Raw genomic sequence first — 13933 nt, forward strand, 5'->3', positions numbered from 1 at the left:
TAAACAGGGGAACAACATAAACTCCAGCGCCTGCTCTCCATCGCTTAAACTGGGCAGGTTGCTTTTGGTTCCATGCGTGTCTGTGCTGAGTTATGACTGTAACCACTGAAAAATACTAGGGTTTTGTTGGGTATCGTTTTCCCCTCTTGGCCCTTTTGTGGCTTCTCTTTTGATGAGTTTTTCTTCTTCCATATTGTTTCTTTTCTCCTCAGCATGGACTGTCTGGTATTTTACTACTGGAAGCTGTCAAATGTAATATGTTTACAGCTAAATAAGTTCAATTTAGTGTCATTGGTGTATTATCTGGAGCACATAAGTGCCTAAAAAGCCCACTGCTTTGTTTTAAACAGCACTCTGCTTTATTTTTTTATAGGGTTTTGGAACATGGTTTCCTCATCCCTTCCAAGTACAACAGGCTGAGCCAGCTAGAGTGGAGCCCGAGGAGCATATCATAGTCTCTTCATGCTTCTGGTTTTGTACATTATATAAATCAGGCATTGCTCTCATAAAATAGTAATCTGTACATAGACGTCTGAATTTGTCAGGAATTCATGGTAAAGTAGTCCCTAAGGATTATATGCCACAGAAATGTATTTGAGAGGTCCTCTATATTTATTTCACACAAACTGTGATAGAAGCCACAAACAAAAAAAAAGAAGGATGGTTTATATCCTAAGGTATTTATGGGATGGGAAAAAGTGAGGAAATGCTGCCATAAATCTAACTGGCCACAGAATGTCACTCTTGCTCCATGCAAATAAAACTGAAAGGAAATTTACCTGGTAATATAAAACCTGAGTCTTAAGGAAGGCAACTCAGGAAATCTGTTGCCTGTAGACAGATGAAGTATGGCTATGCAGACATGAATGGGTGGGTACAGAAACCTACTCCTACAGGGAACCCAATGACATGCCTGAATCAAATGGCTTTGCAAACCTCTGATCTGGGTCTGCATCTGAAGTCAAATCCTGGAGGTGACCCTTCTCCCAAAGTCTTGTCAACAGGTGCCTTGGGGACCTCAGAGGGAGAGAGTCCCTGGATTTGAAAAACCCTCCCCACGCTAAAGCAGACATGCACAGCAGTCCCCAGGCTGTGCTTAGGGCACTTCAGTCTCCCTGCTGAAAATACCTGATTATCAGTAGGATTCTGGCTGTGTGTGAGGTCCTTTCTGAGGTGCAGGATAAGGACCACAGAGAAACAGCTAGGCTATAATATATCAAACAAAAGCTGCTCTTAAATAAAAAGCACTCACAGTTTCAAAACATGAAATAAAAGCTGCCCTGAAACTGAAATTGTCCTTGACTTGATGCTGCATACAACTGAAATTGCCACTAAATTTAACAGACCGATGCTTAGCATTTAATTGCCCCTGAAAAGACGTCACTGTCAGGAAGGCACAGTATCAAAACCCAAATCTTTCAGTTTTCATTCAGGGCATCTTTTCAGGTAGAAAGTGTCTGTTTCTCCAAGCTGTGACCTTGACCAGACTAGAGCAAAGAGGTCACCTGCCTGTGCAAGAAAGGATCCCACCACGGTGCCACCTCTATGTAGGGGGGGAAGGCACCAGCTGCAAGGCACCTCTGCATTTCTCCTTGGGGAATAAAGCTTCTGCTGGGGCTCAGAATGAGACTGGGGAAGCAGAGTAGAGATTATTTCCTGACCCCCCAGGGCTGAAGGATTGAGATTCCCCCCACCACCTTCTTGATGGGAGAAGCTTCTCTGGAAAAGATACTGAAGCTTGTGTGATCTGTCTGTGATCTCCTGAAAACACATTTCTTATAGATCTGCAGATGTGAAAAAAAATGGGTTTATGCACTTACCACTTTTTTCATGTGCAGAAGTGCAAATCTTGAAAAAAATTTGAATTTAAAGAGTAAAATGCAAAAAATTTAGATCAGGTCGAAAATTCCGCAATATTGGTTTTTGGTAAGCCTTGAAGTGTTTTGACTAAAGTATTTTTTCTTGATGTTTTTGGTCTAATCTTACTCAGATTTCAAAACAGAAACTTACTCTCAGTCTGAAAATTGAATCTTTTCTTTGAAAGTTATAGAAAGAGGATATTCTGATAATTTTTAAAAACATTTTCCAATTGTATTTGAATATGGCATTTTCATTTTAAAAATTCCATCTCTTCCTTACGGCTTTGCTTTTGACAAATCAACATCTTACAGTGAAAAACACTTCACAGAACACTTCCCAATTTTGCCTAATATTTACATCTGTTCTTCTCTGAGAATGTGTCACAGCTGTAGATCAACAGGAATCACATAGAACACGGTTGATTTATGGTCAAAATAATATTTTTAAATCAACTTGTATTTAAGAGTAGTGAATAGCACATGTCCATATATCAGCAATGTATCATAAGGATTTTGTACCGCTTTTACATTTTTTACATTTCTTTTGCATAATTATACACGATTCATGTGTGATTGTAATTTTTACAATTATTTTACATAATTACATGTTATTAGAGCTGAAATTTGGGCACAGTTAAAGACTGCAAGCCAGATCCTCAATGTTTCAGGCATCCACCCTGATGGCATCATCTGTCTTCTGAGACAGGCAAATTGGACCAAAAGGGACTACTGTCCACTGAAATTAGAACAACCCCAGAGAGATACATGACTGTGAAGTGGCAAGGAAAAGGAAATTGTTTGTCACTGCTGCTTTTATCCTTAGCTCCAGCTTTGGCCTCAGATGGTGTGATCCCCGCTAGACACAGCACTCATGGGGAGTTGAAGGAAATTCAAGGGAAACTGCACACTGCTTTCCTGCATCTGTCCTCACTGCCTTCATCTATGGCCCCCAAACCACAGGTACTTGTATGCCAGGCAAAGCTACAGAGGGGCTTCCGTTTAGTCCCAGAATATTGATTCCTCTGCCAGAAAAATCACATTTTTGATGTGCTTGGTAAATAAGGGGAGGAAGAGGCCCCCACGCAGCAAAACCTGGGGCGTTTTCTTCACCTTTGCCAGGCGTGCAGGCATTTTCTTCATTAGAGTAGTTGCTTGGTGGGACACACTACCCTCTGTGAAGGTGAATATTAATCACAAACTTAGCTCCTGGCCTTTACTAGCACCCTATTTTCATCTGGCTTTCTGTTCCTCAGAGCTCGGGAAGGTCTCTGTCAGCTGAGATACATGGGGTGGGTGAATGCCGTGTTTCCTTGACTGGATTATCCCTCATCCCCTCTGCATTTTAAGAGATTTGGTGGGCCCGTTAACAGCTTTCTACCTGTTTTAAGATCTGTGACAGGAGGCTGAATGGTTCACTTCATGCAGCACCATTCACCCGCCATTCCTGCTCACGGTGTTGACATGATTTATGTAAATCATAAAATGTGGTGGGGTGACCTCACGAGTGTCCAGCTCTCCTCACGCACGTCTCTGGGCAGAAGGGCTAGTATTTATAAACAGTGGTATATTCACATCTCAGTAACCTGCTTTATTTACACTGCTTGAGCAGGGCTGCTACTGCACAAATGAAATATTATTCCCTGCCATGTGCATTTCGTTTTTCAGTCGGCTCTGTGTTTTCTTTCATGCATTGCCCTCCCTGTCAGTGAGTTTGTCGGCAGTTCTCCCCAGCAAGGGGCTGGGGAGATGGGAAGGGGGTGAGTGAGGTTTGCTGCCATTTCCAGAGCAGGTGGTGACAAGCAAGTGTGGGACCCCAGACCAGCAGACTAGCAAAGTCCACGTTGGGGCTACAAGCTGAGCTCCAGTTTCTGCAGTTTGGAGGGGAGCAAGCCAGAGCCCTGTGTTATCAACCAGCTGGGCTGAAGCAACACAATCTTTCCCTACAGCCAAAGCCATTGACTTTGCTTACGATGCTTCAGCCCATCACATGCTTCACTTGCTGCGCTGCTGCTGGTGGGATGCTTACTCCTAGGAAATCCTGGTCTTGTCTATTCTTTGATGAGGGTAGGTGACAGTTAGTCAAGCTATAATCAAGCTTCTCAGGCATCTGGATATGGTTGAACCAGCCAGAATTTTTTAGCAAAGTCATCTTTTTGCAGTCGTTTTTAAGGAGATCCTTTTACTGCAATCTCCAAAGAGCTCATGTCTGGCTCATAAATTAAGAGAAAAATGTCTTCTCTCTCAAAATTACCACAGTAATGAACTCAACAATAAAAACTGCTTATCACCCTTCTGGTTTGGGGGTACTTGTTTTTAATTTTTTCTTTTCACCACTAATTTAAAAAAGGGGAGGAAGGTTTAATGTTTCTTAAAATATCTTGTTTAAAGTTATGTCTGGTTCATTATCTCACCAGCTTCTGCTGTTTTGAAAATGTGTTTTTTCTTTTCATTTTCTCAGCAAGATATTTATGGTAAATATTAACTTATGAACAAGTCAAGAAAATCAATAGCTGGAACTCTGTCAACCTCAAAAGACTTTGAGCATTTCAAAATGAGCTCCAAGGCCTGAAACTCCAGAGGTGAAAGAGCTCTCTATTGCCTTTACTGATGGAAAGAGAAAAGTGTCTCATAAAAAAAGCTCAATTTCTGTAAACTGCATAGACATGACTCCTCTAGCAGCACTTGAACACCACCTAAATCATGGGGCCACAAGCGCTCACTAGCTTCCGGATTCAGATGCCAATTCTGGCAACATCTTGCTGTGTGCTGGGAAGGGACCTGTGATAGATGGATCCTCCTCCTGCCCTATGCTGTGGTTTCCACAGGAAGAAAATGCTTGTGTCTGGACAGAAAAGGGACAGCCAATGCTGTGAAACATGATGGAGGCAAGCCGGGAACACCTCTCCCATGTTTGTTTGAAACAAGAGCAGAGGCAGAGCTAAGGAAGGATCAGGATTTGGGCAGTCACTTATTTGTTTGGTACCCCGGGAAAGTTTAGCTGCCAAGCCGGGGTCGCGAGCTGTGTGATGGGGGAGCAGCTCCGCTGGGGCCAGCAGGCACATCTGGAAGCAGACATTTGGCTTGCGGCTGCAGCCCATGTGTCAGGTTTGGTGTGTGTCTGGAAAAGTGTGCTGCAAGGACCATCAGCCCAGGACTGGGGAGGGGAGAGTGGGAAGAGACAGATGGCTGAAAAAACTTGCTGAAGGAAAGTACTTTTCTCTTTATATTCTTGCAAATCCTTTTTACCTGGTCCCCAAGTTCACAGCTGCTTTCTTCTCATAAAGATTTATTTTTTTGTTGTTGTTATTCCCAGAATATAATAGAGGAATTTCTGTTTCCTAAAGGCATTTGGCATGGCTGTGGTAAGCCTCTCTGGTTTACTAGCTGAGATTGCAAGGCAGTTTAGTTATTTGTCAAAATGCACTCATGGAACCTTGGCCCTCTTGCTTTTCCCCATCTTTCAGAAGGCTTTTAAGAAGGGTCGGATTCTGCCTTCCCTCCCTTCCTCCCTCATGGCAAACAGCACGTTTTTTTCCTGTCAACAGTGGGATTGCCTTTGCACAGCTTGCATAAATAGAGGTAGCAGAATCTGGTTTAGGGAAATTTTCAATATTCTTCAAGTATATAATAAATTATTTCAGAAATCTAAATGACACTGAAATGAAAAATTGTCCTGTTGCACCAAAGGGATACTTGACTGGGGAACCCCCACGCTTACTATTTGGTATTTTGAAAAATATCAATATTCTCTTCAGCTTCTAGTTGAGGAACTGAGACCACATTGTAATTCTTACAAGATGGATTTCCTGCTCTCACTCAAGGGGTTTTCCCCATAAAGTATGGTAGGAAGTGTGTTGAGCCTCATTAACTCTCATCTTGTTGCTGAAACAGCACTGGAAACTGTTGGAGATGTATATTAGGCAAAGCTGCCTTGGCTTGCATGGACAGCAGTGAGAAGCTGCTGTGAGGTGAGGTGAACCAAGGTATGGTGAAAAACAAAAGGAAATAAAATATGAGTCCAGAAGGAAGTTTGTATACATACTATACCTCACCTTTCTTATGTGTCAATACATCGCATGAGATTTCCTTTCAAAATCAGGCAAGAATGAGTTGGAAACTGAAGAAGCCATTTCAGAGCACTATCCTTTGAGACAGTGCTCTGAACCACCTTGATTCCTGTTATATATGACTGTCCACAACATCTCTGTAATGTCTGCATAGGTCTCAGAAAAAATATTTTGCTCTCTCCATCATCTGTTTTACCCTGGCACTGTTTTGTAGGTTTTTGTAGGGTAGCTTCACATTTACAGAGGAGTGAAGGAGAGGAGAGCTAGAGATTTCACACTTGATATTTACACACTAGACATAGTCTTCCTTTATCTCTTCCTGAGTTTAACTCTCAGTGAAACAATTAAAAAGTCACCTTCAGGATTTATCTCTGAAAACACTTCATCGCCTCCTAAAGAGAAGACAACTAGGGAACTAGCAGTGCTCAGAATTCTGCATTGTGAAGGACTAGACTGCAATCTTTTGCACATTCTGTCTATTTTATTCCCTGGCTCAGGACTGGGATAGCCCACGTACATTACTCCAGATGCTAGCAATATAGAGTACATTGAAAGCAGATCTGGGCCAAAATGTTCTCTGGACTTCTTAAGGAGTAAGGGAAAGTACAGACTGAGAGTCAGCATGTAAACTTTCCCCATTGAAAGTTTGATACAGTCAGTGTGATTTCTAGGTGGAGTGAGAGAAATCTGGAGGAAACCTGTTTCCCTTCAGTGTATTTACTGCAGAACATAAGCAGCCACACTCTCTAACCCAGCAGCAGATATCCTGCCTTAGATGTTGTATACATTATATTGCTGGAAGAAGAATAACAAGGTATTAATGTCCAGCTATTACAGGCCTTAACCTTTTAGCCCTGAGAGACTGCTCAGAGTTTTGTCTGAAGAGTGCCTGTAGGGGCAGGGTACAAATTTGCAGGTGCAAAGTAGTATTTGCAACTACAGACCACAAAGGTGCAAATGCCACGTTCTGGTCTTTTGCTCTGCCATCCACTAGCCTGCAGGCAGAAAACCAGGCACTGTGCAGAGTTCTGGTAAAACCTGTGATCCTAATTGTTTAATAACATTCCAGTCAAAGGATATATCACCTTCTGCTTCTGTGATATGCATTTTCATTTTTTGCATGGGCTCGGACACTGCCTCTTTCTGCCAGTTTCTGGAGTCATGACCTTTAGAGACTGTGTGTGTGGCTTCTTGTCCCTTCTGCATTCAGCTTAGAGATTTTACAAATCTCCCACCAAGGGGGATGGATTACACTGACTCCTGCATTCTTTTGTGTTCTTCAAGAGATGTAATATTTACCAGCAAGAATCTCTTCTCAATCTAATCCAGTTCACATGAATATCACATGAGGCTACCTCCTGCAAGAGGCAGCCTTAAGATGTAGTGCATGATTTTGTGCTTACTGTCTTTTTTCCCTTGTCCTTATTTTTTCTTCAAAGGAGCTATCTGTGCAAGAGTGGCAAAAGGACATAGGCCTTGGAGTGCAGACCTGTCTGAATTAACTCAATGGCAAGCGCAGATGAATACTTGCTGTCTGGAGAGCATGCAGTACAGTGACTGCATTTATTAAACATATCAGGGTAGTTTCCAAACTCTAGCACTGCCACAGCGCTGTGAGGGAAGGCTTGTATTGCTACATGAGTCCAGCTTGTCTGCTAACATGTCTACCCATTCTGCAGGTGTATGTGTTACAGCCCAAGGCAAAAATATCCATGCCTTTCCCAACGATCTCATGGTGCTTCTGCAGGCCAGATGGTTCCAATTTGAGGCCTACGCTCGATGATGTAGCTGTATTGAGTTTCTTCCCTGAAACCAACAAAACCTGCTTTAGCATTTTGCTTGGATTAAAATATTTGTCCCTTTTTTTTCACAGGGCAGAAGAGGGACTCCTGAAGCCACTGAAGGAAGGAAATCATTACAGGGTTCTACAGAAGTAGGTCATGTGCTACAGCTGCTCATAGTTTAAGAGGAAGAAACATGGGACCTCAAACATGGAACACGACTCCTTCAAAATGCTTGAGAGCAACCCAAGAAAAACATCCTCAGAGGCTTATTTAATAAACATTATCTATAATAGTCTCAATGTGTGCTCATGTTTCCTTAGGAGTTTGCACCTACTTCCCAGAGCTAACAAGATTCCAAAATAGAGCACAGAATAATTTAATGAAAGGGATTTAATAGTTTGTGTTAAAGCTAATATGGTCCATTAGGAGTTGTCATTTTATAAACAATTAAGGTATGTTACCCCTCCTATTGCCATAAAGCCATTCCACACAAGGGTTGTAAACAATCAGTGATGATCTATAGAACATTCACAAAAGACAATTAGAGCCACATTTGAAAAATATGCTTTCCCTCACATTTGATTTCTTTTTAAATAAACTTAAGAGGACTCTATATCTATGTAGTAGACTGATAAATATATAGCATAAATACCACATATATATATATATATATACACACAAGCACGCATATATAGTGTGTGAGTATTTATATATGTATATCATGTGTATATATGTATATATGTATGCATATGTGGATTTCATTAGCAATCATACAATGTTCATTATCTTAAAAGCACTGCTATTTCCACAGTTTAAAAAATGCCTAAAGTCAACTGTTAAATCAACTGAAAAGTTTTTAATTATAATCAAACTGTCACTTCACTGTGGCTTTTTCTTTTCTCAGCAAATTTAACTTTTTGTGAAGACTCGACCTGGTTTTTTCTTTTTAAACTGTGAACACAAAAGATTATGGACATAAACAGGGATATTTTCAATGTGTGGGGTTCTTTTTATCACAATGAAACTGAAAGTAAGTGTAAAATGTGTGTAATTCTAAGAAGGGACTCTCCAAGTCTTGGGGCTCCCTATGCTTGATGCCGTATTCCACCTGTGAGAGCCTAGAGGATGGCAACACTGTTGTAAGCCACAACTTGAAGAGGCCTGAGGAGAGGGACAGAAGAACTTCCCAGCCTCTTCCCATGCCCCATGTTTTTTGGAAGCCAGGCAGGAATGAAGTATGAGAGAAATCAGACCTAATGACTACAAGGGAGGTGCTTCTGGTGTACAGTGAGGTAAGTGTTTGAAAAATTAGGACCATAAAATGTCTTTATTCCTTACTGCTAAATGATCTAGGAGGAGATGAAATAGTCAAAAGATGACTAACTTGGTAAAAGAAAATGGATACAACCTTATTATTTATAAAGTGAACTCCTCATTTAAACAAGGCAGCTTTTTCAAACTTAGAACCTTAATCAAGAAAACAGGCAAGAAGGAAACATCAGTCTGAGGTCATTCTGTTACATATTTACCTTACAAAGATTTATCGGGGCTACTTCTGCGAAGTTTGTCTTAGAACTGCCAGGTTCTTGAAAAACACATTTCTAAAAATTCTACTAGAAAACTGAGCAAACATGTATAATGAAATAGTAATTAATTGCAACAAGTGTTAAACAATCTTTTTCAAAAATTATATTTTCAAAATATATATTTTGCTGCTTTTTTTTACAAATGGTCATTATTCAAACATCAGATTGGGATAAGAGTGAATATTAAACAAGAGCTCCTACTTGAAACACCATATAAATCATAAGGAGAATGATGAGATTGTCTGTCTTTTCCCATGACAGAAACACCAAAAGATTATAGGATAAATGCCCCCCCCACACAATGTATTGTTTGGGTACTCCCTTCTTTCCTATAGCATGTAAAAATTCTCAGATGAATAAGAAAGGAAACAGTTTTACATCTATATTCTCAACTATTGTCAATGGATTTCATCAAAATGAATATTATTGATTTACTGTGCTGCCTTGGCTGTCTTCATGACAGCACACTTAAGAGACCAAACACAATTTCCTTGTTGGTCAATGGACATATTTTAGATATTTTTAATGCAAACCCCAGTAAGATCTAGTATTAAATCCATGTCTAAGATTATTCAAATCTGCTGCTGAGTGCTAGGGAAAGCTGAAAGGAATTCACAAACCATCCTAGATAGGACAGATATTCATGTAATGAAAGTACTTTGTCAGCTTACAGTGCTATTGTCACAGGGATAAAAGCACAAATGAGTTGTTTTCGAGTAGAAGACATCCAAATAAAGCTAATGCCAATGGACAGAGGTAGAACCTAGCAAAAGCAGCTGGGCAGACCTATGAAGTCTGAGGATTCATCTGAGCTCCCAGATTTCTGGGATCCATCTAACTAAATATGTTAGTTTCTGTCCAGATGTTTACATCACTTAAGGCTCCTTTTGAAGTAAATACATAGAAACAGGCATTTTAAGGAGGATCCTACTCAGCATCTCCTAGGGCTGACATCTACATCTGACCAGATGAATCAGGTTTCAAATCACCAGTTTCCCTCTACTGTTATTGAAGGGATCCAAGGAATCTCCCTGAGGTGTCAAAGTATACAGGAGAAATGTCTGAAACTAAAGATTGAAGGAATCTATCCCACAGTCTCTTATAACAGCTACTAGGAAGGAAGTTAACTCTATCCAAGTTTAAACCAGGACAAGAACTACTCTTGCAATACAAAGAAAGATATAGAGGCATATTGTACCATTTCACATCCTTTGGGGTGAGGAATATCTAGATTTTACAGTTCTGAGTTTCTGTTGTACTATTGTTAATGACCTTGACCCAGATAAATAAAGGGTATGATGAACTTGTTTTAAGCCTGATGATATTTTCAGTATACTTGCAGAATAATGCAGTATTTATGTCTTCAACTTGGTGAGCACAGAGCCAGTCTCATAGCTTCAAACATAATTAAAAGATTTCCTGCTCCCTGATTCTTTTCAAGTGAAAATTACTAAGAAAGAGATAATTTTAATTTTTCACTCAAATGAATATGATTTTAGTGTTTGCTTACTTTCTAAAATCTCCATATGATTGGAGAGGACTGAAACAGGAGCTGCAGGATGGGAAAACAGATTCCTGTGCTCACATTAGCTTTGTTTTCAAGGCAAATTTCACTGCTTTCGACTTCTTTCTTCCCAGGTAGATAAAGAGAAAACAAAATATTGGTGCCAGAGACAGGTGCCTCTAATGTATTCTTGTCAGACATGCTGGGAACAGGAGAGTTCTATTTTTGAAATACTACTGTTAGCTACATTACGTGGAGGTCTTGTTAGCGGTAAGCAGCAAATTGGTATTTAGCGATGCAGGTGACAGCACTTATTAATTTGGGAAAAGGGAAAGAAATCTCCAAATTCTCAGGGAGACAGGCATAGTCTTGTGTGTCAATATGAGGAATTTATGCAAACATCCTCCCATTCTAATGAGGTAGAAAAAGCAGTACTGCAGAGACAGTAGTAGAATAACAGCTTATGCCCTGATTCAGGAAACATGTACTTAAACCATCTTTATGCAGGACAGCACTTAATCCTCTGCTTAACTTTGATTTACATGGGTGCTTATGTGGTATCTCAGATAGGGATGACTAAAGACTGGGATGAGCCCTGCCTCAGTTAATAACAGATACAGCTCTGCATTCATCTAGTAATCTTAATAGCAATAACGGCAACAACAATAATTTGTGACTAGGTAGATACTTTAATTTAAATTTATCAAATAATAAGCTGTACAAACACTAATGATTTAAGGCTCCCTGCATTCTTGAGTTGGGAGGAGGTTTGTGTTATTCTCCCAGGGTAACAGAGTACCTAAAGATGAATAGTGTGGGGATCACACCACTATGGTGTCTAAGATAAAGAGAGAAATGAGCTGGTCGGCCTGCTTGGCCTGTCCAGAAGCTGATTCCCTGTATGTTCACTGGGCAGTTTGAACAAAATTAATAAAGGGGAATCTCCTGTCTACAAAGACAGTCTGTGGCAAAATGTAGAAATATTGGGTCTCCTGAAAGCCCTCCAGGCCCTTGTGCAGTCACAAGAATATCCTTTCCATTGTCATCATTTAATAATATACAAAGAGGAATTTAATTTAAGTTACCATCTTTATTTGAAACAAAAGCATTGCAATTTGCATGACCAGTCCAAACTGCTTCTAAAACAAACCGATTTGGAAAGAACATAAGCATGAGATATGTCTGGTTTCTTGTCTGGGTTACACTCCAAAATTTGATGATCACACCCAGATGACTAAAATAATGAAGGTGATAGATTAGTGTATTGATGCATAATCACTGTCTAGCCTGCAAAACTTATGAGCTGCATGGTTTTGAGAACAATTACTTGTAATTAAAGCAATGCTGCTCCCCCCTCAAAGAAATATTTTGTGCATAACACCAATTAATTACATTTTTTCAATGAGAATAGCTCTTAAATGCCTGTGCTGCTATTTATTTCTGACCACATTCAGAATTCTGAAGAGATATGAATTATGTATTGTTTAGCAGTATTATTTTGGGGCTGCGATTGTAAAAAATACCTCCTTCTTTTTTGATAGCATCTCTTGAATGAATTAAAAGCTAACCACTTCCACAGGGTGAGGATATGAACTAACTCTTCTAATGATGAAAGGGAGTTTTTAGCCAGACAAACATTGTCTGATGAAGTCAGTCTATCTATCCAGCTTAGCTATTTGCTTATTTGTCTCTTTTTGATTTTCCACACCCTTCAGATACAATTGGTGAAACTAAAAGGCAGCCTCATGCCCTGGAAAGAAGAAATTTACCATTATGCTAAATAAATATTACTACACTTTTAAAAAGCAAGAATGTGTCCTTTTTTTCATACTAAAGTACAGTGTAGGTTTTCCTTTTAATGAGGTTGCAGTATAGGGTTGTAGCTGATCTCAATATTAAAATATGGCTGTGAGAAAAGGTTTTCAGTAGTCTAGCTCTACATATTTGAGCTATTAACTCAAATGTGGATTAAAAACTGAGCTTGGCATCTGAATCCCAATTTAGTATTTGAAACATCACATAGACTTCAAAGATTTGTATGAAACAGAAGAGGATAGGAACCATCCCTAGTTTGCTTTTTCTAAAACTGCAGCTTTACCTCCCCAGTTCTGCACAAATAACTTCTGTAGTATATCTTTAAGTGAAATAAAGTATAAGGTCTGAGCTTTATTCTAAGAGATGTTGTACACATGTTATTCCCATTAAATCTTTTTGACTCTTCCTCTTCCCTAGATACTACTGAAGCCTCTAAAAGAATTGGGTTTGGTAACCATATCTGACACCTTTCCCTCTGGCAGCTGTGGTTCCTTGAAGAGACAGATAGGTCTCACTCTGTTTTCTGCTTCAAAACAGTGAGTTTTCACTTCCAAGAAATGGACAGGCTTCTCCTGATAAATCTCTTACCAGGTTTGTATCGCTGGCAGCCGCGTGAACTGATGTTTTCTCCCCAGAACCTATGTTCTGTATGAGTTGCCACCCTCATCTTGATAAGTGCTCTGCAGAACGCTGACATAGTGTCTGCCAAGAGAGGAGCAAGGACTCCTCCTGCCTTCCCAGCTTGCTCCTGACACCCTGAAATTCTGCTTCCATCAACATATGGAAAAGAGAAACATCCTCTGATAATGCCCATGTACCCAACAGACATATGAGCAGCTGTACCCAAAGAAATGCATTTTAGTACATCATAAATATCACACATGCCCTGGGAACAAAAAGCAAGACAAAATTTCCTTTAAAATCAGTCAGCACTCTGAGCAGAGAAACTCGTCTGTCTAACCACAGGCTCACTTGTGAGTGGCAGAGACTAAAATCATGGCCTTGATTCATTTGTGTTTTTCTGTTCTGTCACACTGGGGTCTCTGCAACAGCTCAGCCACCCAAGGAACGACATGCTCAGTCTTTTCCGTGACCCACAGAAACCTTCTCCGTGTCTGTTTTGGCAGCTGGGTGTAACTCAATATGCTATGGTATCCATGCTTAAACAATTCTACGAGTAAGCAAAACAGCTACTGTTTTCATCTTACCATGTTTTTCATAGTATCTAGATGTTGAAATAACACTGCCAAAAAATTGACATTTTATGCTTTGACAATGATTGCTCCTGATCATACTCATGATCTCAGGCACAGCAAGG

The 13933-nt window shown here is 40.1% G+C and overlaps 1 long non-coding RNA gene across 2 annotated transcripts in view; it reads left to right on the forward strand.

Moving 5' to 3' along the window:
* Window positions 1–13933, forward strand: part of LOC111922671 (uncharacterized) — a 58321-nt gene that overhangs the window by 24303 nt on the left and 20085 nt on the right. Inside the window, exons 2-5 of one of the 2 annotated variants that reach the window (XR_015284295.1) lie at window positions 7800–8162; window positions 8615–9002; window positions 10935–11070; window positions 13033–13206. This is a non-coding gene — a long non-coding RNA (uncharacterized LOC111922671). The remainder of the gene's footprint in view (window positions 1–7799; window positions 8163–8614; window positions 9003–10934; window positions 11071–13032; window positions 13207–13933) is intronic. The other variant, XR_015284294.1, reaches the window with a different exon arrangement.

Source organism: Cyanistes caeruleus, chromosome 3, assembly GCF_971803275.1.
Source record: "Cyanistes caeruleus chromosome 3, bCyaCae1.hap1.1, whole genome shotgun sequence".
Classification (NCBI taxonomy): Eukaryota; Metazoa; Chordata; class Aves; order Passeriformes; family Paridae; genus Cyanistes; species Cyanistes caeruleus.